This window comes from Stegostoma tigrinum, chromosome 42, assembly GCF_030684315.1.
Source record: "Stegostoma tigrinum isolate sSteTig4 chromosome 42, sSteTig4.hap1, whole genome shotgun sequence".
Lineage (NCBI taxonomy): Eukaryota > Metazoa > Chordata > Chondrichthyes > Orectolobiformes > Stegostomatidae > Stegostoma > Stegostoma tigrinum.
The window spans coordinates 9,497,114-9,524,910 of record NC_081395.1 but is presented as its reverse complement, the minus strand read 5'-3'; positions in this window follow the sequence as shown (position 1 = coordinate 9,524,910).

Here is a 27,797-nt window from a genome sequence, read left to right as displayed (position 1 = left end):
GGGGGTGGTATTCCCATGTACCTGCTGCCCCTTGTCCTTCTGGATGGAAGTGGTGGTGGGTTTGGAAGGTGCTGTCTAAGGAGCCTCGGTGAGTTGCTGCAGGGCGTCTTGTAGATGGTACACACTGCTGCGACTGAGCGTCGGTGGGTGGAGGGAGTGGGATGTTTGTGGATGTGGTGCCAATCAAAGCGGGGGCTGCTTTGTCCTGGATGGTGTTGAGCTTCTTGAGTGTTGTTGGAGCTGCCCCCATCCAGGGGCAAGTGGGGGGTGTTCCCTCACTCTCCTGACTTGTGCCCTGTCGATGGTGGGACAGACTTTGGTGGGGAGTCAGGAGGTGGGTTCCTCGCTGCAGGATTCCTAGCCCCTGACCTGCTCTTGTAGCCGCTGTGTTTAGGTGGAGAGTCCAGTTGAGTTTCTGGTCAATGGTAACCCCCAGGATGTTGATAGTTGGGGGGTTCAGTGATGGTAACACCACTGAATGTTCTTGATTGATTGTCTGTTATTGGAGATGGTGTTTGCCTGCGGGAGGATAAATTCCAGTTCTTAGAGGCTTTGGCATCTGGAGGTGCCCAAAACCGAGGGGCAAAATGCCAGGTTTTAAGCAAATGCAGAGGAGGGCAGGGAGGGATGGTGGTTGTCCTGAGAGATATGCACCAACAGGGAACCCTGCTACACCATGATTGTCCGAGCCAAGCGAATGAGGAAGAGAGTCACTGTCACCACGCAACTGGAAGCGATAATAGAACCGTTCTAGGGGCAAAGGATGGGTGGCACAGAGAGGCAAATGGCAGTAGTAGAATTGATGCTAATAACTGCCACCTGGCGGGTGCAGGGGGGTTGGAGGGGGGAGGGTCTGAAATTGCCGTGACCAACATCAGCAGAGAAGCCAGAAAAGCCGAGATGAGGTACCCAAGCCCGTCAGCTTCTGTTCAATTTCATCGGGGCGCGGTACGGACCAAGGGCAGTGAGGAAGGCACGGGTCACCCGTTTTGCCCTCCTGCGGAAAGTGTGGGGGGTGGATCGTGGGGGCTGCGGTCACGTCTCGAAGCCAACGCCCCCTGAGATCGGCGCGTCGATGTTTCGCCAGGAGACGGAGTTGCGGGCGGCGGCCGGCGAGGGAGCTGCAAACTCAGGGTTTGCGCTGCAGGAAGAGAAGGGCGCTAGACAAAGTCGGCCAAGGGGTAACGGGTGGGGAGGCGACGGCCTAGTTGTATTACAGCTAGACTGTTAATCCAGAAGCCCAGCTAACATTCTGGGGGGCCCGGATTTGAATCCCGCCACAGCAGATGGTGGGATGTGAATCCAATAAAATAACTGGAATTAAGAATCTGATGATGACCGTGAGTCAATTGTTGGGGAAAAACCCATCTGGTTCACTTTTAGGGAAGGAAACTGCCATCCTTACCTGGGCTGGGCCTACATGTGACTTCAGGCCCACAGCAATGCGGTTGACTCTCAACTGCCCCCTGGGCAATTAGGGATGAATAATTAATGCTGGGCCTAGCCAACAACGCTGTCATCCCTGTGAATGAATAAAAGGGGGAAAAATGCAGATGAAGTGTGCCGGGGTGGGGGCTACTGTGACATTGGGCATAGCAACGGTGGAGAAGGAGTGGCAGGATAGTTTGTAGAGGCCATTAGACTGCCAATCACTCTCACATGTGTCAATTGAACTGAACATTTAGGCCCATTGATCTGTTGCGAACACTTTAATCAGCTCCTGTACACAAGGGGACTGCAATTATTCCAGTCAGCAGGAAGGCACACCACAATGGCTCGAAGATGATTAACCTCCACATACCTCAGACTGTTTTGACTATTTTATCTGCCATGAGGACACGGGACGGGAGAAACGGAGAGATTTCCAGCTTCCCCATCGCGACAAGTAACTCGTCTCCTGACTCCTCCCCACCATCACCATCAACATTCTCCCCGTGTCTGTGTGGGTTTCCTCCGGGTGCTCCAGTTTCTTCCCACAGTCCAAAGATGTGCAGGCTAGGTGGATCGGCCGTGCTAAATTACCTGTAGTGTTCTGCTTCCCTAACCTGTTCTTCTTCTCACCCATCCCTTCTTCCCACCCCAAGCCGCACCTCCATCTCCTACCTACTAACCTCATCCCATCTCCTTGACCTGTCCATCTTCCCTGGACTGACCTATCCCCTCCCTACCTCCCCACCTATACTCTCCTCTCCACCTATTTTCTTTTCTCTCCATCTTCGGTCCGCCTCCCCCTCTCTCCCTACTTATTCCAGAACCCTTACCTCATCCCCCTCTCTGATGAAGGGTCTAGGCCCGAAACATCAGCTTTTGTGCTCCTGAGATGCTGCTGGGCCTGCTGTGTTCATCCAGCCTCACATTTTATTGTCTTGTGTTCAAGGGTGTGTGGGTTATAGGGGGATGGGTCTGGGTGGGAAGCTTCAAGGGGCGGTGTGGACTTGTTGGGCCGAAGGGCCTGGTTCCACACCGTAGGGAATCTAATCAACAAGCCAGGAGTGCGAGGGAACACACTCCTGGATGGGGGCATCGCCAGCGACACTCGAGCAGCTCGACACCATCCAGTGCAAAGCGGCCCCCGCTTCGATCCACAAACGCCCCGCGCCCCCCACCCACCGATGCTCAGTCGTCGGGGGGAATAGGGTTAACTCCAACAGCATAAATGAAAGAGTTGGTGAGAAACTCATGCGCGACCGATGGTTTGGGGTAAGAGGAATGCAAACACAGTACAGTGCGGGTTTATAGCAAAATCTGTCCAACAGTTGGCATATGGAGTGGTCGTGAGAGTTGGTACTATCTCAGGTACCTTGGGTAGGTTCACAAAGAAGAATCCTTCTGATTGGCATTAATCGAAGCAACTGGCATCAATTTGGGAATGATGCCCACACAAAGTCCTCAGCAACTTGATAAACATTAAATGTTTAATGGACAGTGTTTGATGGTCCATTCCCTTACTCCTGACTGACATGAGAATCTCTTCTGAGATGTCACTGAAGACTGAGTTCAAATGAGTGGCAGTGAGGTTGATGGGACGGAGGGGGCTGCGTTACCCGTTGGTCAGTAGCGCCGCACAGACGAAAGCAGACAGGTCAGCTCCTCCCAGGGGCCGCCCTTTCTATCCGGCTGGCTGCAGGTCACTCTGGGAGGTGAGGTCGCCCCGTTTGTTTGCTAGGTTCACACTCGCTGTCAGGGTCAGGAGAAGGGGCTCTGGGCTTCTCCGTGACCCCGGGGCCCTGGCACTCCCGCTGGGGGTGGTCTGCACCGAGCGCTCGGCCCTGCCATAGTAATGGGTTAGTGGTGAAGGCAGCCCACAACAGCAGGAAGGTAGCCCCCCCCCACCCTAACCCATGCTGTCCCTGTCCAGGGGAGTGTTTAATGGAGGACAGTGTAGAGGGAGCTTTACTCTGTACCTAACCTGTGCTGTCCCTGTCCAAGGGAGTGTTTAATGGGGGGGAACAGTGTAGAGAGAGCTTTACTCCGTATCTAACCCCATGCTGTCCCTGTCCCTGGGGAGTGTTTGATGGGGGGACAGTGTAGAGGGAGCTTTGCTCTGTACCTAACCCCGTGCTGTTCCGGGGAGTGTTTGATAGGGAGACAATGTAGAGGAACCTTTACTCTGTATCTAACACCGTGCTGTCCCTGTCCAGGGGAGTGTTTGATGGGGGGGGACAGTGCAGAGGGAGCTTTACTCTGTATCTAACCCCGTGCTGTCCCTGTCCAGGGGAGTGTTTGATGGGGGGATAGTGTAGAGGGAGCTTTACTCTGTATCTAACCCCGTGCTGTTCCAGGGAGTGTTTGATGGGGAGACAGTGTAGAGGAACCTTTACTCTGTATCTAACTCCATGCTGTCCCTGTCCAGGGGAGTGTTTGATGGGGGGATAATGTAGAGGGAGCTTTACTCTATATCTAACCCCATGCTGTCCCTGTCCTGGGGAGCGTTTGATTGGATGATGTACATGGGGCAGTGGATATGTGGCATTAAAGTGTGTTCTGGTCGTGTGGGGCATCAGGAAAATTTTTGCTTCATGAAGCAGTTGATTAGCTGTGAGCCCAGCCCCTGCTTTATTGTGCCCGTAGCTCGCGGTGTTACTGTTCATTGTGGTACAGCCTGCGCTGCAGTGATTTGAAACCATAACCCAGGATATCCCTCACGCTGCAGAGATGTGGGAGAGACTTCCAAGCCCTCTGTAACCAGCAGAGGGAACAGCAACGCGCCGAGGCTCCTCAGACGGCACCTTCCAAACCCACCACCACTTCCATCAGAGATAACGGGAACTGCAGATGCTGGAGAATCCAAGATAACAAAATGTGGAGCTGGCTGAACACAGCAGGCCAAGCAGCATCTCAGGAGCACAAAAGCTGACGTTTCGGACCTAGACCCTTGCTCTCTGATGAAGGGCCCAGGCCCAAAACGTCAGCTTTTGTGCTCCTGAGATGCTGCTTGTCCTGCCGTGTTCATCCAGCTCCACACTCTGTTATCCACCACTTCCATCCAGAAGGACAAGGGGCAGCAGGTCCATGGGAACACCACCCCCTGCAAGCTCCCCTCCGAGCCACTCCCCATCCCGACTGGGAAATATATCGGCCGTTCCTTCAGTGTCACTGGGTCACAATCCTGGAATTCCCTCCCTAAGGGGCATCGTGGGTCTCTCTACAGAGCATGTAGAGTCACACGGCGCGGAAATAGACCCTTCGGCCCAACCAGTCCGTGCCGACCATAACCTCGAAACTAAACCAGTCCCACCTGCCTGCTCCCGGCCCATATCCCTCCAAACCTTTCCCCGTTCATGTCCTTATCCAAATGCCTTTTAAACGCTGTAACTGTCCCCACACCCACCACTTCCCCTGGAAACTCATTCCACACACGAACCTCTTTCTAACATAAAAATTGCCCCTCGTCTGTTTTTAAAATTTTTCTCCTTTCACCTTACAAATATGCCCCTTAGTTTTGGACTCCCCTACCGCAGCGAATACCCTCTTGTCTACTCACCCTATCCATGCGCCTCGTGGTTTTATAAACCTCTATAGGGTCACCCCCTTCAGAATCTCACGCTCCAGTGAAAGACGTCCCAGCCCCTCGTTCTAACTCAGAAGCTCCATTCCCAGCAAAACATCCAACTTGAAGCTGTTCACCACCACCTCGTCAGGAGTGGGTGGGGAGGCGCAACTAGGGACACGGCAATAAATGCTGGGCCTGGCCAGCGATGGCCCGCGTCCCTGTGAATAAATCTGTTTGTCTTCGCAAAGAAAGGCCCCATTGTCAAAGAAACGGCGAGAGACCCTTTCTCGTGCCCTGGGTTGATATCCCCGAAACAACACAAGTAAAAATCAATTGCCCAATCGCTTACACTTCTGGGAGCTTGCTGTGCACAAATTGGTTGCCATGTTTTCGTTACAGCAACAGCCAACAAACTTCTAATTGAGCACCATCAGAGTAGGAGGGGAACTGGTTATCAGGGGGGTATAGACAGATCAAGTGAATGGGTGAGTGTCCGGCAGGCGGAGTGCAATGTTGGTAAATGCGAGGCCATCCACTTTGGTCGGAATAACAGCAAAATTGACGATTATTTACATGTTTAAAAAAACTATGGCGCGTTGCTGCACAGAGGGAGCTTGGTGTCCTCGTGCTTGAAACATTAAAAAAAGTTGGTTTGCAGATGCAGCAGGTTATGAAGAAGGCAAATGGAATATTGTCCTTCAATGCTAGAGGGTTGGAGTTTAAAAACAGGGAGGTAACACTGCAGCTGTATAGGGAGCTGGTGAGGCCTGGAGTCACTGTGTACAGTTTAGGTCTCCTTACTTGAGAAAGGATGTTCTGGCACTGGAGGGGGTGCAGAGGGAGGTTCAGTCCTAAATCTGCTCCCCCCTTATTTTGAGGCAATGCCCCCTCATTCTGTTTTCACCCCTATCTATTCCCTTTGTAATTTTATATGTTTCTGTAAGATCCCCCACTGTTCTTCCAAATTCCAATGAGTATAGTCCCAATCTACTCAATCTCTAATCATAAACTGACTTCCTCATAAGGAAACTTGCTCATGTCCCTACGCTGTCTATGAGGAGTGACAATGGGAAACTCGGAAATTACAGACCAGTTAGACTAACATCTGTGGTGGGGAAACTGTTGGAGTCTATAATTGAGGATAGGATAGAGGTCCTCAAAAATAAATTTCTGTCCATCATGGAGAGCATAGATTCTGGATGAGCAGATCATACCTGACTAACCTCTTGAAGACATGTCAATGGTGTTGGACAGAGGTAAGTCAATGGATGCTGTTTATATGGACTTTAGATAACAAATGTACAGTTTCTGATCTCCTTCCTTGAGAAAGGATGTCCTGGCACTGGAGGGGGTGCAGAGGGAGGTTCACTGGGTTGGTTCTGGAGTTGAGAGGTTTGGTTTATGAGGAGAGGTTGAGTAGACTGGGACTGTACTCATGGGAATTCAGAAGAATGAGAGGGGATCTTACAGAAACATATAAAGTTATGAAGGGAGTAGATAAGAGAGATGCAGGGGTGTTGTTCCCACTGGCAGGTGAAATGAGAACTTGGGGGCATAGACTCAAAATAAGGGAGGAGTAAATTTATTACCGAGTTGAGGAGGAACTTCTTCACCCAAAGGATTGTGAATCTGTGGAATTCCCTGCCCAGTGAATCTTCCTCTTTGAATGTTTTCTGGGAAAAGATAGTTTTTTGAACAGTAAAGAGATGAAGGGTTATGGGTGGATAAATGAAGCTGAGTCCAAAAAAGATCAGTCACGATCTTATTGAATGACAGAGCAGGATCGAGGGGCCGAATAGCCTGCTCTTGCTCCTATTTCTTATGTTCTTAAGCGATGGCCAGCTAAAGTGGAAGCCCATTGAATTGAGGGCAAATTTCTGACATGGATATGAAATCTGTCGAGCGGCAGGGTTCAGAGAGCTGGAATAGTGGCTAAGCACTCAGACCGAGCAGGATGTGACTAGTGATGTCCTGCAGGGATCTGTCTTTGCGCCTCAGTGTATTCACAATATTCATTAGCAAGTTGCAAGGCATAAAATGTCAAATATCCAGACTTGCTGACGACGTGAAACTGGGCAGCATTGTCGGCAGAGTTGATGACAGCATAAAATCACAACTTGATATTGATAGATTGGGTGAAGCACTAAAGTTGTGGCAGAATTGTGAGGTTCTCCATTTTAAACTGAGAAAGGATAGACCAGGGTCTTTCTCAGAGGCAAAATGTTAAATATAGTGGAGGTCCAACAAAATTTAGAACAAAGTACAGTACAGCTTAGGGACAGGCCCTTTGGCCCTCCGAGCCTGTGCTGACACATTTTGCCCTTCCGCACTAAAACTATCTCCACCTACAGGATCCATATCCCTCTGTTCCCTTCCTATCCATGTTTTCAACCCGGTGCATCTTGAATGCTGCTAATGTGTCTGTTTCCACCACCTCCTCTGGAGCACTGTGTCCAGTTCTGGTCGTCCTATCATAGGAAGGATATTATTAAGCTGGAGGGGGTGCTGAAGAGATTTGCCAGGATGTTGCCGAATGTGGAGGATGTGAGTTATATAGAAAGACTGGAGAAGCTGGGACCTTTTTCCACTGGAGTGTAAGAGGTGGAGGATTACAAAGAGGTCTATAAAATTATGAGGGGCACAGATAGGGCGAACGGCAGGTGTCTTTTCCCTAGGATGGGGAATTTCAAGATTAGAGGGCACATTTTGAAGGCGAGAGGAAAGAGATTTTAAAAAGATACACGGGGCAAATTTTGTACATGGAGGGTGGCTCGTGTGTGGAATGAGCTTCCAGGGGAAGTGGTGGATGTGGACACAGTTACAATGTTTGAAAGACATTTAGACAAGTACATGTGTAGGAAAGGAATATGGGCCAGGAGCAGGCAGATGGGATGGGTTTAGTCTGGGATTACGGTCGGTGTAGGCTGGTTGGACTAAAGGGTCTGTCTCTGTGCTGTATGGCTCTATGACTATGATTCTATGACTGTAAGTGTGCTAACAAAGGCTGGGAGTTGGGATATTTTCAGTAAGCATGGAGAAATGGAGGAACAACTACGCTGATTCAGTGCACACAGCAGAAAAAGAGAATGACTTGCCGGAAGCCCCAAAGAAATTAGCAGAAGATCAATGACAGGGGTCGGACTAAAATTGGTTTAAATAAATCATCGATGATGGGGAAATTAATGGAACTGAAGAGTGACAAATTCCCAAAAGCTGATGATTTCCATCCACAATGTTAGAGATAGGAGAGCACATCGCTAATGCCCTAACCATCATCGTTCAGAGTTCCCTGGATTTCAGCTCGTCGGAACCATTAGTTCCTTTATTGCCCAACAATCCATCTATCTTTGTCTTAGAAATGTTCGACAAGGCAGCATCAACAGCTTCACAGGGCAGGGAATTCCACAGATTCACAACCTTTTGGGTGAAGAAGTTCCTCTTCAGCCCAGTCCTCAATCTGCTCCCCCTGTATTTTGAGGCTACACACCCTCCCCCCGCCTAGTTCTAGTCTCACCTCCACCCAGTGGGAACAACCTCCCTGCTTCTATCTTATCCATTCCCTTCATAATTTTATTTGTATCTCTAAGATCCCCCCTCACTCTTGTTCTGCCATTCGATACAATCTGGTTGCTTCCTCCGCTCTAGTTTCCTGGCTGAAATCCCACCTTCATCCTGTCTCCTTGATCAAAAATCTGTTTCTACAGCCTGGGGTGCACACAGCACAGGAACAGGCCCTTTGGCCCACCAAGCCTGCACCAATTCCCACTCCTTATTTAGGCCTGCCGCTTATCAGCATGGTGCAGTTTCTGTCCTTCTCTACACCTCCCGTTTATGTGTTTCTCAAAATATGCCTTCCACGTTGCTAACATATCTACTTCCACCACCTCCCTCTGGGTGAAACATTCTCCCCGCACACCTCCCCCAAACTTACCCCATCTCACCTTGTGCCCTCTTGCAGTTCCACCTTGCAGGGGGAATCTGCTCCGACTACCCACCCCATCTGTGTCCCTCGCAATTTTGTAGACCTCTATCAGGTCGCACTCCCTCCCTCCGGAGCCTCCATCTTTCCAGTGAAAAGATCTGAGTTTATCCCACCTCCCCTCATAACTGAAACCCTCCAGACCGGGCAGTGTAAATCCTCTCCACACCATACTCCCAAGCATCCCAGACCCCCCCTGGTAATGTGGCGACCAGAATTGGACACAATGCTCCAAATGTGGCCAGACTATAAGTTTATACAGCTATAACATAGCTTGCCAACATGGGGTGGCACGGTGGCACAGTGGTTAACGCTGCAGCCTCAGAGCCCACAGACCCAGGTTCGATTCCACCCTTGGGCAACTGACTGTGTGGAGTTTGCACATTCTCCCCATGTCTGCATGGGTTGCCTCCTGGTGCATCGGTTTCATCCCACAGTCCAAAGATGTGCGGGTTAGGGTGGATTGGCCGTGCTAAATTGTCCCATAGTGCCCAGGGATGTGCGGGTTAGGGTGGACTGGCCGTGCTAAATTGTCCCATAGTGTCCAGGGATGTGCAGGTTAGGGTGGATTGGCTGTGCTAAATTGTCCCATAGTGCCCAGGGATGTGCAGGTTAGGGTGGATTGGCCGTGCTAAATTGTCCCATAGTGCCCAGGGATGTGCAGGTTAGTGTGGATTGGCCGTGCTAAATTGTCCCATAGTGCCCAGGGATGTGCAGGTTAGGGTGGATTGGCCGTGCTAAATTGTCCCATAGTGCCCAGGGATGTGCAGGTTAGGGTGGATTGGCCATGCTAAATTGTCCCATTGTCCCCAGGGATGTGCAGGTTAGGGTGGATTGGCCGTGAGAAATTGTCCCATAGTGCCCAGGGATGTGCAGGTTAGGGTGGGTTATTAGGGGATGGGTCTGGGTGGGATGCTCTGAGGATCAGTGTGGACTTGTTGGAGCGAAGGGCCTGTTTCCACACTGTACGGATTCTATGATCTATATTCAATGCCAATCAATGATTTGTCTTCCACTGCAGTCTTGCGGTAAAGTGTTCCACAGACTCACATCCATCTATTATTAAACTCTATAGTTTCCTGCCCAAAACCCCACCCGAGTCTCTCCCTCAAGGAGAGACATCATTTCTGCTCCCCTTCCTTCCCAAGTCCCCTCGAGACCTTACCCCACGTGGAATGCAGTGAGTAGATCTCAGTACCACATACCTAGGGAAAGATATATTGGCCTAAGAGGTCCACCTGGGCTTCAGAAATTAATTTATGAGGCGAGTTTAGACAAATCAGGCCCTGTACTTAGAAGGTGAAGTAGTGATGGCATTCATCAGCTTTGGGCCCTCTTTTGTTTGTCATTTCTATGAATAATTTGGATGAGAATATAGAAGGCATGGTTAGTAAGTTTGCAGATGACAATGGTGTGGTAGACAGTGAAGATGATTTTCTGGGATTGCAAAGGGATCTTGATCAATAGGGTCAAAGGGCTGAAAAATGGCAGATAGAGTTCAACCGGGATTAATGCGAGGTATTGCATTTTGGTACAACAAGGTGAGGGTAGGTTTTGTACAATTAATGGTAGAGCCCTGGGCAGTGGTGTAGAACAGAGGGATCTAGAGGTGCAGATACACAATTCTTTGAAGTTTGCGTCCAAGGTACACAGTGGGGTTAAGGAGGTGTTGAGCACACTCGCCTTCATTCCTCAGACCTTGGAGTTCAGGAGTTGGGATGCCATGTTGAGGTTGTACAGGACGTTGCTGAGGCCTCTTCTGGAGCACTGTGTCCAGTTCTGGTCGCCCTGTTATTATTAAATTGGAGAGGGTTCAGAAGAGATGTACCAGAATGTTGCTGGGTATGAGGGTTTGAGTTATAAGGAGAGGGATGGATAGGTTGGGACTTTTCTCGCTGAGAGGCGGCCTGATAGAAGTTAATGAAATAATGAGAAGTACAAACAGAGTTAATGGTCAGTGCCTTTTCCCGAGGATGGGGAATTTCAAGACAAGGAGAGACATTTTTAAGCTCAGCGAAGAGAGACTTAAAAAAAATATGAGGGCTAAATTAACGCAGAGGGTGGCTCACATGTGGAATGAACTTCCAGGGGAAATTGGCAGATGTGGGTGAAGTTACAACATTTAAAAGACACAAACAGGGAGAGGTTTGGAGGGACATGGGCCAGGAGCAGGCAGGTGGGACTAGTTTAGTTTGGGGATTATGGTCGGCACGGTCTGGTTGGGCCGAAGGGCCTGTTTCGGTGCTGTTTGACGCTACGGTGGTGACTATGACTATATTAACAGGGAAAGACTGGGTCAATAATGATAAACCATATTCACTGGTTGGCGATTCTCGAACCAGGCAACACTGTCTGAGAATGAGGGCTCGAGCTTACAGGGGAGATGTTAGAAAGCACAAAAGGTGGGAACGGTTTGGAACTCTGTTCCACAAAAGGCAGCGAATGACGGATGAATTGTTCATTCTAAATCTTTCATAGATCATACAGGGTGGAAACAGGCCCTTCGGCCCACAAGTCCTCACTGCCCCTCGGAGCATCCCATCCAGACCCATCCCCCTATAGCCCACCTAACGCACACATCCCTGAACATTACAGCTAATTTGGTACATCATTCCACCCAGCCTCACATCTTTGGAGTGAAGATAATTTTTTGTGGAGCAAAGACATTAAGAGATATGGGACACAGATGTCGGAATCAAATCAGCCAGGATCTCATTGAAGGATGGAACAGGCTTTAGGGGCTGAGTGGCCTCACCTGTTCCAATAAGATCAGCCTGTTATTTTGCTAAACTCCAACTTTGCACAGGATTTAACCTGTTCAATCCATTTTCATAAGATAAGCCCTTCATCCCAGGAATGAGTTGAGTGTATCTTCCCTGAGCTTCTTCCAATGCAACTATATTCTTTTTTATACAAAATAAAGAGACCAAAACCGTTCATTGTCCTTCAGTCCAAGTCTAACCAAAGCCTTGGGCAGACAAAAGGGAAATTTTTTTATTTTCCAGCCCTCTTCAAACTCAACTAGACCCACCATATAACTGTGCAGCTACCAGAACAGGTCAGAGGCTGGGAATCCTGCAGCGAGTAACTCCCCTCCTGACTCCCCCCAAAGCCTGTCCCACCATCGACATGTCAGGAGTGTGAGGGAACACCCCCCACTTGCCTCTGGATGGGGGCAGCTCCATCAACACTCAAGAAGCTCGACACCATCCAGGACAAAGCAGCCCCCGCTTTGATTGGCACCACATCCACAAACATCCCACTCCCTCCACCCACCGACGCTCAGTCGCAGCAGTGTGTACCATCTGCAGGACGCCCTGCAGCAACTCACCGAGGCTCCTTAGACAGCACCTTCCAAACCCACCACCACTTCCATCCAGAAGGACAAGGGGCAGCAGATACATGGGAACACCACCCCCTGCACGTTCCCCTCTGAGCCACTCCCCATCCCGACTGGGAAATATATCGGCCGTTCCTTCAGTGTCGCTGGGTCAGAATCCTGGAATTCCCTCCCTAAGGGGCATCGTGGGTCAACCCACAGCACACGGACTGCAGCGGCTCAAGAAGGCAGCACCTTCTCAAGGGGGCAATTAGGGGACGGGGGGAATAAATGCTGGGCCCATGCAGCGAGGCCCACGTCCTACCAAATGAATAAAAATAAGAAAGAAATGCCATGGTGCCATTTACCTTACAGTTCTTACACATGGAGATAACACGGTGCGGAGCTGCATGAACATAGCAGGCCGGGCAGCATCACAGAGGCAGGAAAGCTGACGTTTCGGGTCTGGATCCTTCTTCAGAATTGAAGATCTCACATCCTAATTTGTTCGTGTATCAGCAAAAGGCACCGTTCGTGACCAGCTCAACAAACAAGCCCAACATCAGACGAAAAAAAATGCCCATTTAAATTGCTAACATCAGTGAAACTTGGCAGCTCAGACTCTGCTGATGAGCGCCTCTCACACCAGAGCTTCATCTCAGACAAGGCAGAGTTTGCATGGCTTGGGTTATTGTAAAGATGAGTCTGGAATAATAATCCTTCCCTTCTCCACATTCCTGCAGAGGCCTCAACAATATTTGGAGTTTAAAAAGATGACATTGCTGATTATTTGACTGTGTTCAGCTCAGCATCAGAAGCACATCACCTGCCTCCTTTAGTGAATGATTAACTGGTCTGTGACTAGTCTGGCGTTTGGCTACCTGAGGACCAGGGTTTCCAAGGACAACAATATCAGATACAACACCAGGCCCTCAGTGTACAGAGCTGTGGTGGTTCTGAGACATGGACTGTCCACAGCGGACAGCTCAGGGCCCTGGAGCTGTACCACCAAACACTGCCTCCGCAAGATCCTGTGAATCGTTGGGTAAAGAGTAACACCAGTATCCTCCACCAGGCCCGACATCCCCGGCATCGAGGCACTGACCTCCCCCCAACACCCCCTGCTCGATGGGCTGTGACAGGCTGGGCACGTCGCCCACACTCCCTGAGCGGCTGCTGCACTCCCAGCTCCGAGACGCCAGGCAAGCCCCAGGTGGGCAGAGGAAGCCCCTCAGGGATACCCACAAGGCCTCACTGGGGAAGTGCGGCATTCCCACAGACACCCAGGAATCGCCGGGCTAAAGTAGTGGAGGAGCATCCGGGAAGGTGTGGGAATTTTGTTGGGAAAAAGCGGAAGCCAGGTGAAAACAGCATAAGGAGCGCGCTGCCAGGCCAACACCCTGCTCCCCCACTTCCCACAACCCGCTTCTGCCCCAAGTGTAACAGAGCCTGTGGTAGCCATATTGGTTTGTATGGCCAACCATGGGCTCATCCTGAGAGGAGAAAGGGAGTCACCCTCGTCTGCGAGGGACCACCAATACTGACGACTTTGTTGTAAGCAAAAAAACTTACTCAATCAAAGCTGCCAAGATTATTCACAAGGTGTACAAATGTGTGTGCTTGCAGCTTCTTGAATAATAACACGCACCTAACCTCCAAGTCTGGAAACTCGGATAAAATTCTGCAAACTGTTAGCTCAAAAGCACTTTGGCCGAGTTGCAGAAATGGGGATTATTGGTCCATAGCAAAATTCAAACTGTTGGCATTGGAATAGCCTCCTGGATCAGTTATGGCTGGCTGAGGTAGCCTTTCTCGAACTGGTGATGGCAGTTTCCAAAACGCAGTCGCCAACGGAAACATCAATCTTCCACAACAGGGCTGTGGGAATGATACCTGTTTTATATAAGCTTGTTCAGTGATCCACAATGTGCCCAGGGCACAGGGGCCATATCCCAACTGGTCAATTTCCAGTCGATCATCTGTGTCTGCCCAAGCCAGAAGTCTGAGATAACAAGGTGTAGAGCTGGATGAACACGGCAGGCCAAGCAGCATCTTAGGAGCAGGAAAGCAGACGTTTCGGGCCTGGGCCTTTCTTCAGGAATTGTATTTTCTGAAGCAGGGTCTAGGCCCGAAACATCAGCCTTCCAGCTCCTCTGATGCTGCTTGGCCTGCCGTGTTCATCCAGCTCTACACCTTGTTATCTCAGGCTCTCCAGCATTTGCAGTTCCTGCTATCCCCAAGGCCAGAAGACTTGTGCCACAATTGAATGTTTCACCTCAATGACCGGCATCTTTTTAATTTGATTCAATATATTATCGCCGTGTGTACCTAAGTACAGTGAAAAGTTTTGTTCTGTGTACAGTACAGGCAGACCATACCATACAGAGTGCATTAGGGTGTTAGGGCAGAGCGAGGAATGCAATGTTACTGCTGCAGAGAAGGTGCACAAAGACTGAGGCCAACATTAAATGTGAAATTTGAGAGGGCCATTCAGAGCCTAATAACAGCGAGGAAGAAGCTGTTCTTGAATCTGTTGGTCTGTGTGTTTTAGCTTTTGTACCTTCTGCCCAATGGAAGAGGTTTGCAGAGATTATAACCGGGGTGGGAGGGGTTTGTGATTAACACATGTGTCAGTGCTGCCAGTGTGAAATTGACGGCAGCGCGGTGGCTCAGTGGTTAGCACTGCTGCCTGACAGTGCCAGGGACCCGGGTTTGATTCCCCCACGCCTCACGGGACTGTCTTCCTCCCACAGACCAAGGATGTGCAGGTTAGGGTGGATTGGCCGTGCTAAATTGTCCCATAGTGCCCAGGGATGTGCAGGCTAGGGTGGATTGGCCGTGCTAAATTGTCCCATAGTGCCCAGGGATGTGCAGGTTAGGGTGGATTGGCCGTGCTAAATTGTCCCATAGTGCCCAGGGATGTACGGGTTAGGGTGGATTGGCCGTGCTAAATTGTCCCATAGTGCCCAGGGATGTGCGGGTTAGGGTGGATTGGCCGTGCTAAATTGTCCCATAGTGCCCAGGGATGTGCAGGTTAGGGTGGATTGGCCGTGCTAAATTGTCCCATAGTGCCCAGGGATGTGCAGGTTAGGGTGGATTGGCCGTGCTAAATTGTCCCATAGTGCCCAGGGATGTGCGGGTTAGGGTGGTTTGGCCGTGCTAAATTGTCCCATAGTGCCCAGGGATGTGCGGGTTAGGGTGGATTGGCTGTGCTGAGCTGTGCAGGCTGGATGGAGTAGCCATGGGGAACTGCAAGGCTCGTGTGGGTCTGAATGGGATGCTCTCCAGAATGCCCATGAAGACTTCATGGGCTGAATGGCTTGCTTCCACGCTGTGCCAATTCAATGAGGGTGAAAGATCCAAGTGCTGTGTCCAGCAATTGGTTTTATTAGAGCAATACATGACAAGACCAACAAATGGAGAAACAATTATCTTTGGGAACAAAAGACAGGCAAGTTGGTGTCGACACCGTGGGTGGCCATATTGGGAATAGTGACCATAATTCAGCTAGAAATAGTTTTATGATGGGGAAGGACAGAGATAAATCAGGCGTACAGGTTTTTAAGAGGGGGAGAGGAAGGCAAAATTTTGCAGAGCTGCACAGGAGTTTGGTTGAGGTAGACAGGAATGATAAAGGATAAATTCAGTGATAAACCAGTAGGAGGTGCTAAAAAGTGAGATTCTGGGATCAAAGCAGGCATGCCCCCGCAAAACGTAAGAACTGTGCTGCCAATCTAAACCACCATGGCTGTGTTTCAAAATACAGGGGAAGATTCAACAGGGAAGGAAAGATTATTATAGTCACAAAAATAACTCAACACTGCAGATAGCCTGGAGAAATATAGAAAGTACAAGGGTCAAGTTAAAACAAAAGGAAGTCAAAGAGAGGGTCTGAAAAGATATTAACAAGCGAGATACAGGGAAAAGCAAAGCTGTTTTATCTGTACATCAGGAACAAAGCAATCGTTCAGGAGAGAAATTTTTCTCCATTCATTCATGGGATGGGTCGCTGGCCGGGCAGCATTTATTGCCCAGATGGCAGTTGAGAGTCAGCCATGTTGCTGTGGGTCTGGAGTCACATGAAGGCCCAGACCAGGTAATGATGGCTGTTTCCTTCCCTGAAGGACATTAGTGAACCAGATGGGTTTTTCCCTCCAACAGTAACTCCATGTTCAACAATGGACTCTTGATTCCAGATATTTTGTTGATTTCAAATTCCGCTCTCTGCTGTGAGTGGGATTAGAACTCAGGTCTGGGTCAACAGCCCAGCGATAACACCCCTAGACCATTGCCACCCCCATCTGTTGGGGGATCTATCCGTGATGAAGTGGGGGGCGGTTTGTGCAAAGATGCAATGGATGCGGGAATGATTTTTTTTTCTGTATTCACAAAGAAAAGGAATGATGTGGATATAGTAATCCAAGTGAAAAACTGGACAAAATAACCACAACAAAAGTAATTGGGATTCTTGGAAGAGGCTAAGTTGCCAGGACCTGATGGATTGCTTCCTTGGGTAGTGTTGAAGGAGGTCGGTGTTGGGGTGGGGGGGAGATAATAAAAACTCTGAGGATTATTTTCCAATCTCCACTAGATTCAAGGGAGGTGCCAGAGGACTGGGGAATGCAAAAGTGTTGAGAAAGGATATAAGAGAAATGGCAAACGATGACAGGCCAGTTAGTCTGACTTCGATGGTGGACAAATAGAGTCAATCCTGAGAGATCAGATAAGCTCCCACTCCGAAAGGCATGGACTGGTCGGGACGACCTTGTTCAGGGAACCTCACGCCTTGGAAATTTCATTGAATTCCTTGACCAAGTGACAAGGAGGATTGATGAGGCTAGTGCAGCGTATTGAGTCATAAAGTCATGGAGTAATACAGCACAGAAACAGGCCCTTCGGCCCGAACTGGTCCATGCTGACAATGTTCACCACTCAGCTCAATCCGATTGCCCACATTTGGTCCATAACCAACTCAACCTTTCCCAACCAGGTATCTATCCAAATGTTTTTTAAATGTTGTCATTGTACCAGCCCCCACCACTTCCTCTGGCAGCCCATTCCATACACGCACCACCCTCTGTGTGACAAAGTTGCCCCTTGGGTCCTTCTTGAATCTTTGCCCTCTCACCTTAAACCTATGCCCCTCTAGTTTTCCATTCCTCATCCCTGGGAAAAAAGACGATATACATTCATCCTCTCTCTATACCCCTCATCATTTTACCCACCTCAGTAAGGCCATCCCTCATTCTCCTCACGTTCCAAGGAATAACAGTCCTATCCCGGCCAACCTCTCCCTGTAACTCAGGCCCTGGCAACATCCTCATAAATCTTTTTCCGAAGAAGGGTCCCGACCCGAAACGTCAGCTTTCCTGCTCCTCTGATGCTGCCCGGCCTGCAGTGTTCCTCCACCTCCCTACCTTGTTATCGCACCCTCGTAAACCTTCTTTGCACACTTCCCAGTTTACGTGGGTTTTAGTAGGCCATTTGACAACACAGCAGACTGGCCAAGAAAGAAAAGCCCAGGGGTTACAGGGCAATGTGTCAAATTGGATCCAAAGTAAGAGGAGGCCAATGGAAATAGCCAATGGTTGTCCTTACGAAGGCAATGTTGTTGAAGTGGTGCCCCACAGGGATCAGCGTTGGGATCCCTGCTGCCTGCTTTATAACACAGTGATTTGGATCTGAGTGCGACAGGGACAACTGGCCGAAAGCATTGGCCACCCAGCGAGCAGTGCAGGGGACAGCTGACATCGATGAGTTGTGGAGTGGGCAGAAAAGTGGCAGGTGGCATTCAGCTCCAGTAAGTGCCTCATAGAATCCCTACAGCGTGGAACCAGGCCATTCGGCTCAACAAGTCCACATTACCCCTCCAAACAGCATCCCATCCAGATCCATTTCTCATGTCTAATCTAGATAACCTGCACATCCCTGGGCACTATGGGACAATTTATCACGGCCAATCCCCCCTAACCTACACATCCCTGGGCACTATGGGACAATTTAGCACGGCCAATTCACCCTAACCTGCACATCCCAGGACACTATGGGACAATTTAGCACGGCCAATCCACCCTAACCTGCACATCCCTGGGCACTATGGGTGATTTAGCACGGCCAATCCACCCTAACCCGCACATCCGTGGGCACTATGGGACAATTTAGCACGGCCAATCCACCCAAACCTGCACATCCCTGGGCACTATGGGACAATTTAGCACGGCCAATCCACCCTAACCTGCACATCCCTAGGCACTATGGGACAATTTAGCACGGCCAATCCACCCTAACCTGCACATCCCTAGGCACTATGGGACAATTTAGCACGGCCAATCCACCCTAACCTGCACATCCCTGGGCACTATGGGTAATTTAGCACGGCCAATCCACCCCGAACCCGCACATCCCTGGGCACTATGGGACAATTTAGCACGGCCAATCCACCCTAACCTGCACATCCCTGGGCACTATGGGGCAATTTAGCACGGCCAATCCACACTAACCTGCACATCCCTGGGCACTATGGGACAATTTAGCACAGCCAATCCACCCTAACCTGCACATCCCTGGACACTATGGCACAACTCAGCACAGCCAATCCCACCCTAACCCACACATCCCTGGGCTCTATGGGACAATTTAGCATGGCCAATCGACCCTAACCCACACATCCCTGGGCACTATGGGACAATTTAGCACGGCCAATCCACCCTAACTTGCACATCCCTGGGCACTATGGGACAATTTAGCACGGCCAATCCACCCTAACCCACACATCCCTGGGCACTATGGGACAACTTAGTACGGCCAATCCACCCTAACTTGCACATCCCTGGGCACTATGGGACAATTTAGCACGGCCAATCCACCCCAACCCGCACATCCCTGGACACTATGGGACAATTTAGCACAGCCAATCCACCCAAACCCGCACATCCGTGGACACTATGGGACAATTTAGCACGGCCAATCCACCCTAACCCGCACATCCCTGTGCACTATGGGACAATTTAGCACGGCCAATCCATCCTAACCCGCACATCCCTGGGCACTATGGGACAATTTAGCACGGCCAATCCACACTAACCTGCACATCCCTGGGCACTATGGGACAATTTAGCACGGCCAATCCACCCTAACCCGCACATCCCTGGGCACTATGGGACAATTTAGCACGGCCAATCCACCCTAACCCGCACATCCCTGGGCACTATGGGAAAACTTAGCACGGCCAATCCACCCTAACCTGCACATCCCTGGGCACTATGGGACAATTTAGCACGGCCAATCCACCCTAGCCCGCACATCCCTGGACACTATGGAACAATTTAGCACGGCCAATCCACCCTAACCTGCACGTCCCTGGGCACAATGGGACAATTTAGCACGGCCAAGCCACCCTAACCCGCACATCCCTGGACACTATGGGACAATTTAGCACGGCCAATCCACCCTAACCCGCACATCCCTGGACACTATGGGACAATTTAGCACGGCCAATCCACCCTAACCCGCACATCCCTGGACACTATGGGACAATTTAGCACAGCCAATCCACCCCAACCCGCACATCCCTGGACACTATGGGACAATTTAGCACAGCCAATCCACCCTAACCTGCACATCCCTGGGCAGTATGGGACAATTTAGAACGGCCAATCCACCCTAACCCGCACATCCCTGGACACTATGGGACAATTTAGCACGGCCAACCCACCCTAACCTGCACATCCCTGGACACTGTGGGACAAGTTAGCACGGCCAATCCACCCTAACCCGCACATCCCTGGACACTATGGGACAATTTAGCACGGCCAATCCACCCTAACCCGCACATCCCTGGACACTATGGGACAATTTAGCACGGCCAACCCACCCTAACCTGCACATCCCTGGACACTATGGGACAATTTAGCACGGCCAATCCACCCTAACCCGCACATCCCTGGGCACTATGGGACAATTTAGCACGGCCAATCCACCCTAACCTGCACATCCCTGGGCACTATGGGACAATTTAGCACGGCCAATCCACCCTAACCCGCACATCCCTGGGCAGTATGGGACAATTTAGCACGGCCAATCCACCCTAACCCGCACATCCCTGGGCACTATGGGACAATTTAGCACGGCCAATCCACCCTAACTTGCACATCCCTGGGCACTATGGGACAATTTAGCACGGCCAATCCACCCTAACCCGCACATCCCTGGGCAGTATGGGACAATTTAGCACGGCCAATCCACCCTAACCCGCACATCCCTGGGCACTATGGGGTAATTTAGCACGGCCAATCCACCCTAACCCGCACATCCCTGGACACTATGGGACAATTTAGCACGGCCAATCCACCCTAACCTGCACATCCCTGGACACTATGAGACAATTTAGCACGGCCAATCCACCCTAACCTGCACATCCCTGGACACTTTGGGACAATTTAGCATGGCCAATCCACCCTAACCTGCACATCCCTGGGCACTATGGGACAATTTAGCATGGCCAATCCACCCTAACCTGCACATCCCTGGGCACTATGGGACAATTTAGCATGGCCAATCCACCCTAACCTGCACATCCCTGGGCACTATGGGACAATTTAGCACGGCCAATCCACCCTAACCTGCACATCCCTGGGCACTATGGGACAATTTAGCACGGCCAATCCACCCTAACCCGCACATCCCTGGGCACTATGGGACAATTTAGCACGGCCAATCCACCCTAACCTGCACATCCCTGGGCACTATGGGACAATTTAGCACGGCCAATCCACCCTAACCTGCACATCCCTGGGCACTATGGGATAATTTAGCACGGCCAATCCACACTAACCTGTACATCCCTGGACACTATGGGACAATTTAGCACGGCCAATCCACCCTAACCTGCACATCCCTGGACACTATGGGACAATTTAGCACGGCCAATCCACCCTAACCTGCACATCCCTGGGCACTATGGGACAATTTAGCACGGCCAATCCACACTAACCTTGCACATCCCTGGGCACTATGGGACAATTTAGCACAGCCAAGCCACCCTAACCTGCACATCCCTGGGCACTATGGGACAATTTAGCACAGCCAAGCCACCCTAACCTGCACATCCCTGGGCACTATGGGACAATTTAGCACGGCCAATCCACCCTAACCTGCACATCCCTGGGCACTATGGGACAATTTAGCACGGCCAATCCACCCTAACCCGCACATCCCTGGGCACTATGGGACAATTTAGCACGGCCAATCCACCCTAACCTGCACATCCCTGGGCACTATGGGACAATTTAGCACGGCCAATCCACCCTAACCTGCACATCCCTGGGCACTACGGGACAATTTAGCACGGCCAATCCACCCTAACCTGCACATCCCTGGGCACTATGGGATAATTTAGCACGGCCAATCCACACTAACCTGTACATCCCTGGACACTATGGGACAATTTAGCATGGCCAATCCACCCTAACCTGCACATCCCTGGGCACTATGAGACAATTTAGCACGGCCAATCCACCCTAACCCGCACATCCCTGGGCACTATGGGACAATTTAGCACGGCCAATCCACCCTAACCTGCACATCCCTGGGCACTATGGGACAATTTAGCACGGCCAATCCACCCTAACCTGCACATCCCTGGGCACTATGGGGTAATTTAGCACGACCAGTCCACCCTAACCTGCACATCCCTGGGCACTATGGGACAATTTAGCACGGCCAATCCACCCTAACCCGCACATCCTTGGACACTATGGGACAATTTAGCACGGCCAATCCACCCTAACCTGCACATCCCTGGGCACTATGGGGTAATTTAGCACGACCAGTCCACCCTAACCTGCACATCCCTGGGCACTATGGGACAATTTAGCACGGCCAATCCACCCTAACCCGCACATCCTTGGACACTATGGGACAATTTATCACGGCCAATCCACCCTAACCTGCACATCCCTGGGCACTATGGGACAATTTAGCACGGCCAATCCACCCTAACCCGCACATCCTTGGACACTATGGGACAATTTAGCACGGCCAATCCACCCTAACCTGCACATCCTTGGACACTATGGGACAATTTAGCACGGCCAATCCACCCTAACCTGCACATCCCTGGGCACTATGGGACAATTTAGCACGGCCAATACACCCTAACCCGCACATCCCTGGGCACTATGGGACAATTTAGCACGGCCAATCCACCCTAACCTGCACATCCCTGGACACTATGGGACAATTTAGCACGGCCAATACACCCTAACCCGCACATCCCTGGGCGCTATGGGACAATTTAGCACGGCCAATCCACCCTAACCCGCACATCCCTGGGCACTATGGGACAATTTAGCACGGCCAATCCACCCTAACCTGCACATCCCTGGACACTTTGGGACAATTTAGCATGGCCAATCCACCCTAACCTGCACATCCCTGGACACTTTGGGACAATTTAGCATGGCCAATCCACCCTAACCTGCACATCCCTGGACACTATGAGACAATTTAGCACGGCCAATCCACCTAACCTGCACATCCCTGGACACTTTGGGACAATTTAGCATGGCCAATCCACCCTAACCTGCACATCCCTGGACACTATGAGACAATTTAGCACGGCCAATCCACCCTAACCCGCACATCCCTGGACACTATGGGACAATTTAGCACGGCCAATCCACCCTAACCCGCACATCCCTGGGCACTATGGGACAATTTAGCACGGCCAATCCACCCTAACCCGCACATCCCTGGGCACTATGGGACAATTTAGCACGGCCAATCCACCCTAACCCGCACATCCCTGGGCACTATGGGACAATTTAGCACGGCCAATCCACCCTAACCCGCACATCCCTGGACACTATGGGACAATTTAGCACGGCCAATCCACCCTAACCTGCACATCCCTGGGCACTATGGGATAATTTAGCACGGCCAATCCACACTAACCTGTACATCCCTGGACACTATGGGACAATTTAGCACGGCCAATCCACCCTAACCTGCACATCCCTGGGCACTATGGGACAATTTAGCACGGCCAATCCACCCTAACCTGCACATCCCTGGACACTATGGGACAATTTAGCACGGCCAATCCACCCTAACCTGCACATCCCTGGGCACTATGGGACAATTTAGCACGGCCAATCCACCCTAACCTGCACATCCCTGGGCACTATGGGACAATTTAGCACAGCCAAGCCACCCTAACCCGCACATCCCTGGGCACTATGCGACAATTTAGCACGGTCAATCCACCCTAACCTGCACATCTTTGGACTGTGGGAGGAAACCGGAGCACTCGGAGGAAACCCACGCAGACACGGGGAGAGTGTGCAAATTCCACACAGACAGTCACCTGAGGCGTAGAATGAAACCTGGGTCCCTGGTGCCGTGAGGCTGCAGTGCTAACCACTGCCGCCCATTTCGAGGAGGACAAACAGCCGAAGGCAATGCAGAATAAATGGGAATATTCTGAGCGGGGTTGATGAAGTGAGGGAGATAACAAAGTGTGGGGCTGGATGAACACGGCAGGCCAAGCAGCATCTCAGGAGCACAAAAGCTGACGTTTCGGGCCTAGACCCTTCTTCGGAAAAGGCTTTTCTGATGAAGGGTCTAGGCCCGAAACGTCAGCTTTTGTGCTCCTGAGATGCTGCTGGGCCTGCTGTGTTCATCCAGCCCCACACTTTGTTATCTTGGATTCTCCAGCATCTGCAGTTCCCATTATCTCTGATGGAGTGTGGGCCCTAGGCATGTATATGCACAGAACCGTAAAGAGAGTTGTACAGGTAGATAAGGCTGTAAGGAAGGTGTATGGACTGCTCTCCTTTGTTGGCATACAATGATGAATCTGTCTATGTAACTCCACAACTGTGTGCTATTCTGGTCACCACATTACAGGAAGTTCTGGGAACATTACAGAGGTTTACTGGAGAGTTTCCAGGGCTGGGGAAATGTCGCTGTAGGTAGAGATTAGAGAACTTAGGGTTGTTGTCCTTGGAACAGAGAAGGCTGAGGAGGGGGCGATATTATTTCGGTAGACAAAATTGTGAGGGGTACAGATAGAGCAGAGAGGAAAACCCTCGGCACAGAGTTCAAAAAGCCAGAATTAAAGAGGATTAGCAGGGCCATGAGGGGAAGCCTTTTTACACTGAAGGTGTTGGTTTCTGCGATTTGCCACCTGCGTTGGCACTGGAGGCAGAGACCATCAACTCTTTCAAATATTACCTGGAGCTGTACGTTAGCTACAGGCAGGAATACGCGGCGTGTGCACGGGGTGTAATGAGAAAAGGCAACTGGCTCTCTATGTGCCAGCATGGACAAGATGGGCTGAACAGCACCCCTCAGAGCTGTGGGTTCAGTGGAGGGTTAACCTGTATGTGTGAGTGTGTGTGTGTGAGTGTATGTGAGTGTGTGTGTGTGAGTGTGTGAGTGTGTGATAGTGTGAGTGTATGAGTGTAAGTGTGTGTGTGAGTGTGTGAGTGTGTGTGTGTGAGTGAGTGTGTGAGTGTGTGTGTGTGAGTGTGTGTGTGAGTGTGTGTGTGAGTGAGTGTGTGAGTGTGTGTGTGTGAGTGAGTGTGTGTGTGTGTGTGAGTGAGTGTGTGAGTGTGTGTGTGAGTGTGTGTGTGTGAGTGAGTGTGTGAGTGTGTGTGTGTGTGAGTGAGTGTGTGAGTGTGTGTGTGAGTGTGTGTGTGAGTGTGTGTGTGAGTGAGTGTGTGAGTGTGAGTGTGTGAGTGAGTGTGTGAGTGTGTGTGTGTGTGAGTGAGTGTGTGAGTGAGTGTGTGAGTGTGAGTGTGTGTGTGTGAGTGAGTGTGAGTGTGTGTGAGTGTGAGTGTGTGAGTGTGTGTGTGTGTGTGTGAGTGTGTGTGTGTGATAGTGTGTGTGTGAGTGTGTGAGTGAGTGTGAGTGTGTGAGTGTGAGTGTGTGAGTGTGTGAGTGTGAGTGTGTGTGTGAGTGTGTGAGTGTGAGTGTGTGTGTGAGTGTGTGTGCCTGTGACACAGTGTGAGACATTATGCCGTTTTGTGTCACTCGAACATGAGGAGATTGCAATGACAGGCAGCTCCCCCCCCTCCGCCTCCCCAACAAGGCGGTTAGGGTCAGTGCCTCTGACAGTGCGCCCAGTCGCTGTCTCCTGGCCCCTGCAGACAGGCCCCTGCCTCCAGAGACAGTGGAATTATGGAACAGTGATTGATCTGACCTGGGCCGGCTATCCTTTCACAGTGTGACTGATTATGAGCAGCAGAGAGGTGGCAGAAATTCTCTTTAACACATTACTGCAATTGACAGGGCTGGAGGACTTCACCCTGCACCTTATGTGATTGTCCGTAAACACCGATCCAAAATGAATGGTTGATTACTGTCTTTTCTGACTCGGATGGTGCTGACTCGATGTACGTGTATCCAATGCCTGGAGGAGAATTGCCAGACAAAGACAGCTCCCAGTCTTTGCGTTTTGCAGTCAGGTTGCAATGTGAAAGGGAGCCCAGTTCTGGGACTGCATTCTGCCCTGAGAGATTGCAATTCCCCTCCTGCGGGCCCTTGTGATTTAAAATCTGGTTCTGCATTCTTTCACAAACCTGGGAATACACATGGGCGACTGATTGTCAATTTCTGCACCTCGTTCTCGCTCAGAATCGAGACACATGCATCTTCCATCCACATTTAAAATCAATAAGATGTCCCCAACCTGTTCAGCTCTTTTCACTCCTGATTCCCCTTCACTCTGCTTCACTTCTGTCGTGCTCTTGATGACATAATTTGCTTCATATATTGTTTTACACTGGATTGCATTGAATATATTTGGAGTACTGCGCAGAATTCTGTTCGCCCTGCTCTGGGCAGGGTGTTATTATGCTGGAAAGATGCAAAGAACGATTTACAAGGGTGTTCCTGAGACAGGAGGATTTGAGTTTTTCCTTGGGGCATCAAAGGTTAAGGGGTTCAGAGACAGCGAGATCTGCAGATGCTGGAGTCAGAGGCAACACAGTGTGGAGCTGGAGGAACACAGCAGGCCAGGCAGCATCAGGGGAGCAGGGAGGCTGATGTTTCGGGCCGGGACCCTTCTTCAGAAAATGTGGATGTTTACAAAATCGCAAGGGCTACAGAGTCGTAGAGTTTTATGGCTCAGAAACAGACCCTTCGGTCCAACTCATCCAGACATCGTAAATTAATCTAGTCCCATTTGGCCCATGTCCCTCAAAGAAGGAGTGATCTTACTGTGGTTTATAACATCTTGAGGGCCATTGATAAGATGGAGGTCTATTGCCCAGGGTAGGGGGGAGTCCAAAACTAGAGGGGCATAGGTTTAAGGCGAGAGGGGAAAGATTTAAAAGGAACCTGAGGGGTAACTTTTTCACACAGAGGGTGGTGCGTGTATGGAATGAGCTGCCAGAGGAAGTGGTGGAGGCTGGTACAGTTACAGCATTTAAAAGGCATCTGGATGGGGACACGGACAGGAAGGGGTTAGAGGGATAGGGGCCAAATGCTGGCAAATGAGAGTACATTAATTAAGGATAACAGGTCGGCATGGACCAGTTGGACCGACGTGTCAGGTTGCAATGTGAAAGGGACCCCACTGTAGGACCCAAAACTCTCTATTGAATACATGGTACACTATGGTTCAGTTAGGAAGCGCCTTAATAGTACAGTATATCCCCTGGGTTCAGAAGTACAGCATGTTTTCGGCCTGGATGCTTCGCATCTTTGAGATGGACACTACCAGAGAAATGTTTGAAGAAACGTGGATCTGCCATTAGAGAGAAAAGAGAGAACTGGTGGTGTTCTAAACTGAGAGCCAGGTGAGGGGAGATGATGACAAGGGAAGTTTTATCATGCTGACTTCAGCCAGGGTGGGAAATGAATGGGCTGCTTTGGTCTCACACTGCATTGCAAACCAGCGACGCCTTCTGATACAGATGTATAAGTGAGTGAGAATTATTCCTCAAAGACAGACTCGTGGACCGAGATTGCAAAGAGATCCTCAGTGATCGAGTTGTTGGGGTAGTCTGAGAGGAAAAGGAGAGCTGAAATTTGTCTGTGTGACAAAATGTTGGTAAAATGAAAGCTTTCTAAAATTGATTGCCAATCTGTTCTACATTTGCCCAAAAAAATCATCAGATAACCTCAAAGAGGTTATGGGTTTTGTTGAGAAAATGGGCTGTCGATGCTGAATATCGTGCTGTAAGATAATGGCTAAAAAATTTATTTGTTCCTTAATTGCTTTGTAATTTTTTGTGGAAAATAGTATGTTTCTAAAGAACAGGGAATTTGTTGACAAGTTTTCATGGTCTGTGACAGAGGACAAAGACATTTTATTTTCAGCTGGTGAGTTTTCGAAGGTTGTTTTCAAAAGCCTAAATTCATAGAAAATAGGAGAATTTGTTGGCAATGTGATGAAGTCAGTTGTTTTGTGTTTGTTTAAGGTGAAGATGAGCTAGCAGTGACTAGTAATTGCACGAACACATACCTAGAGGGAACTTCTCTAGGTCAGCGCTGTGGAA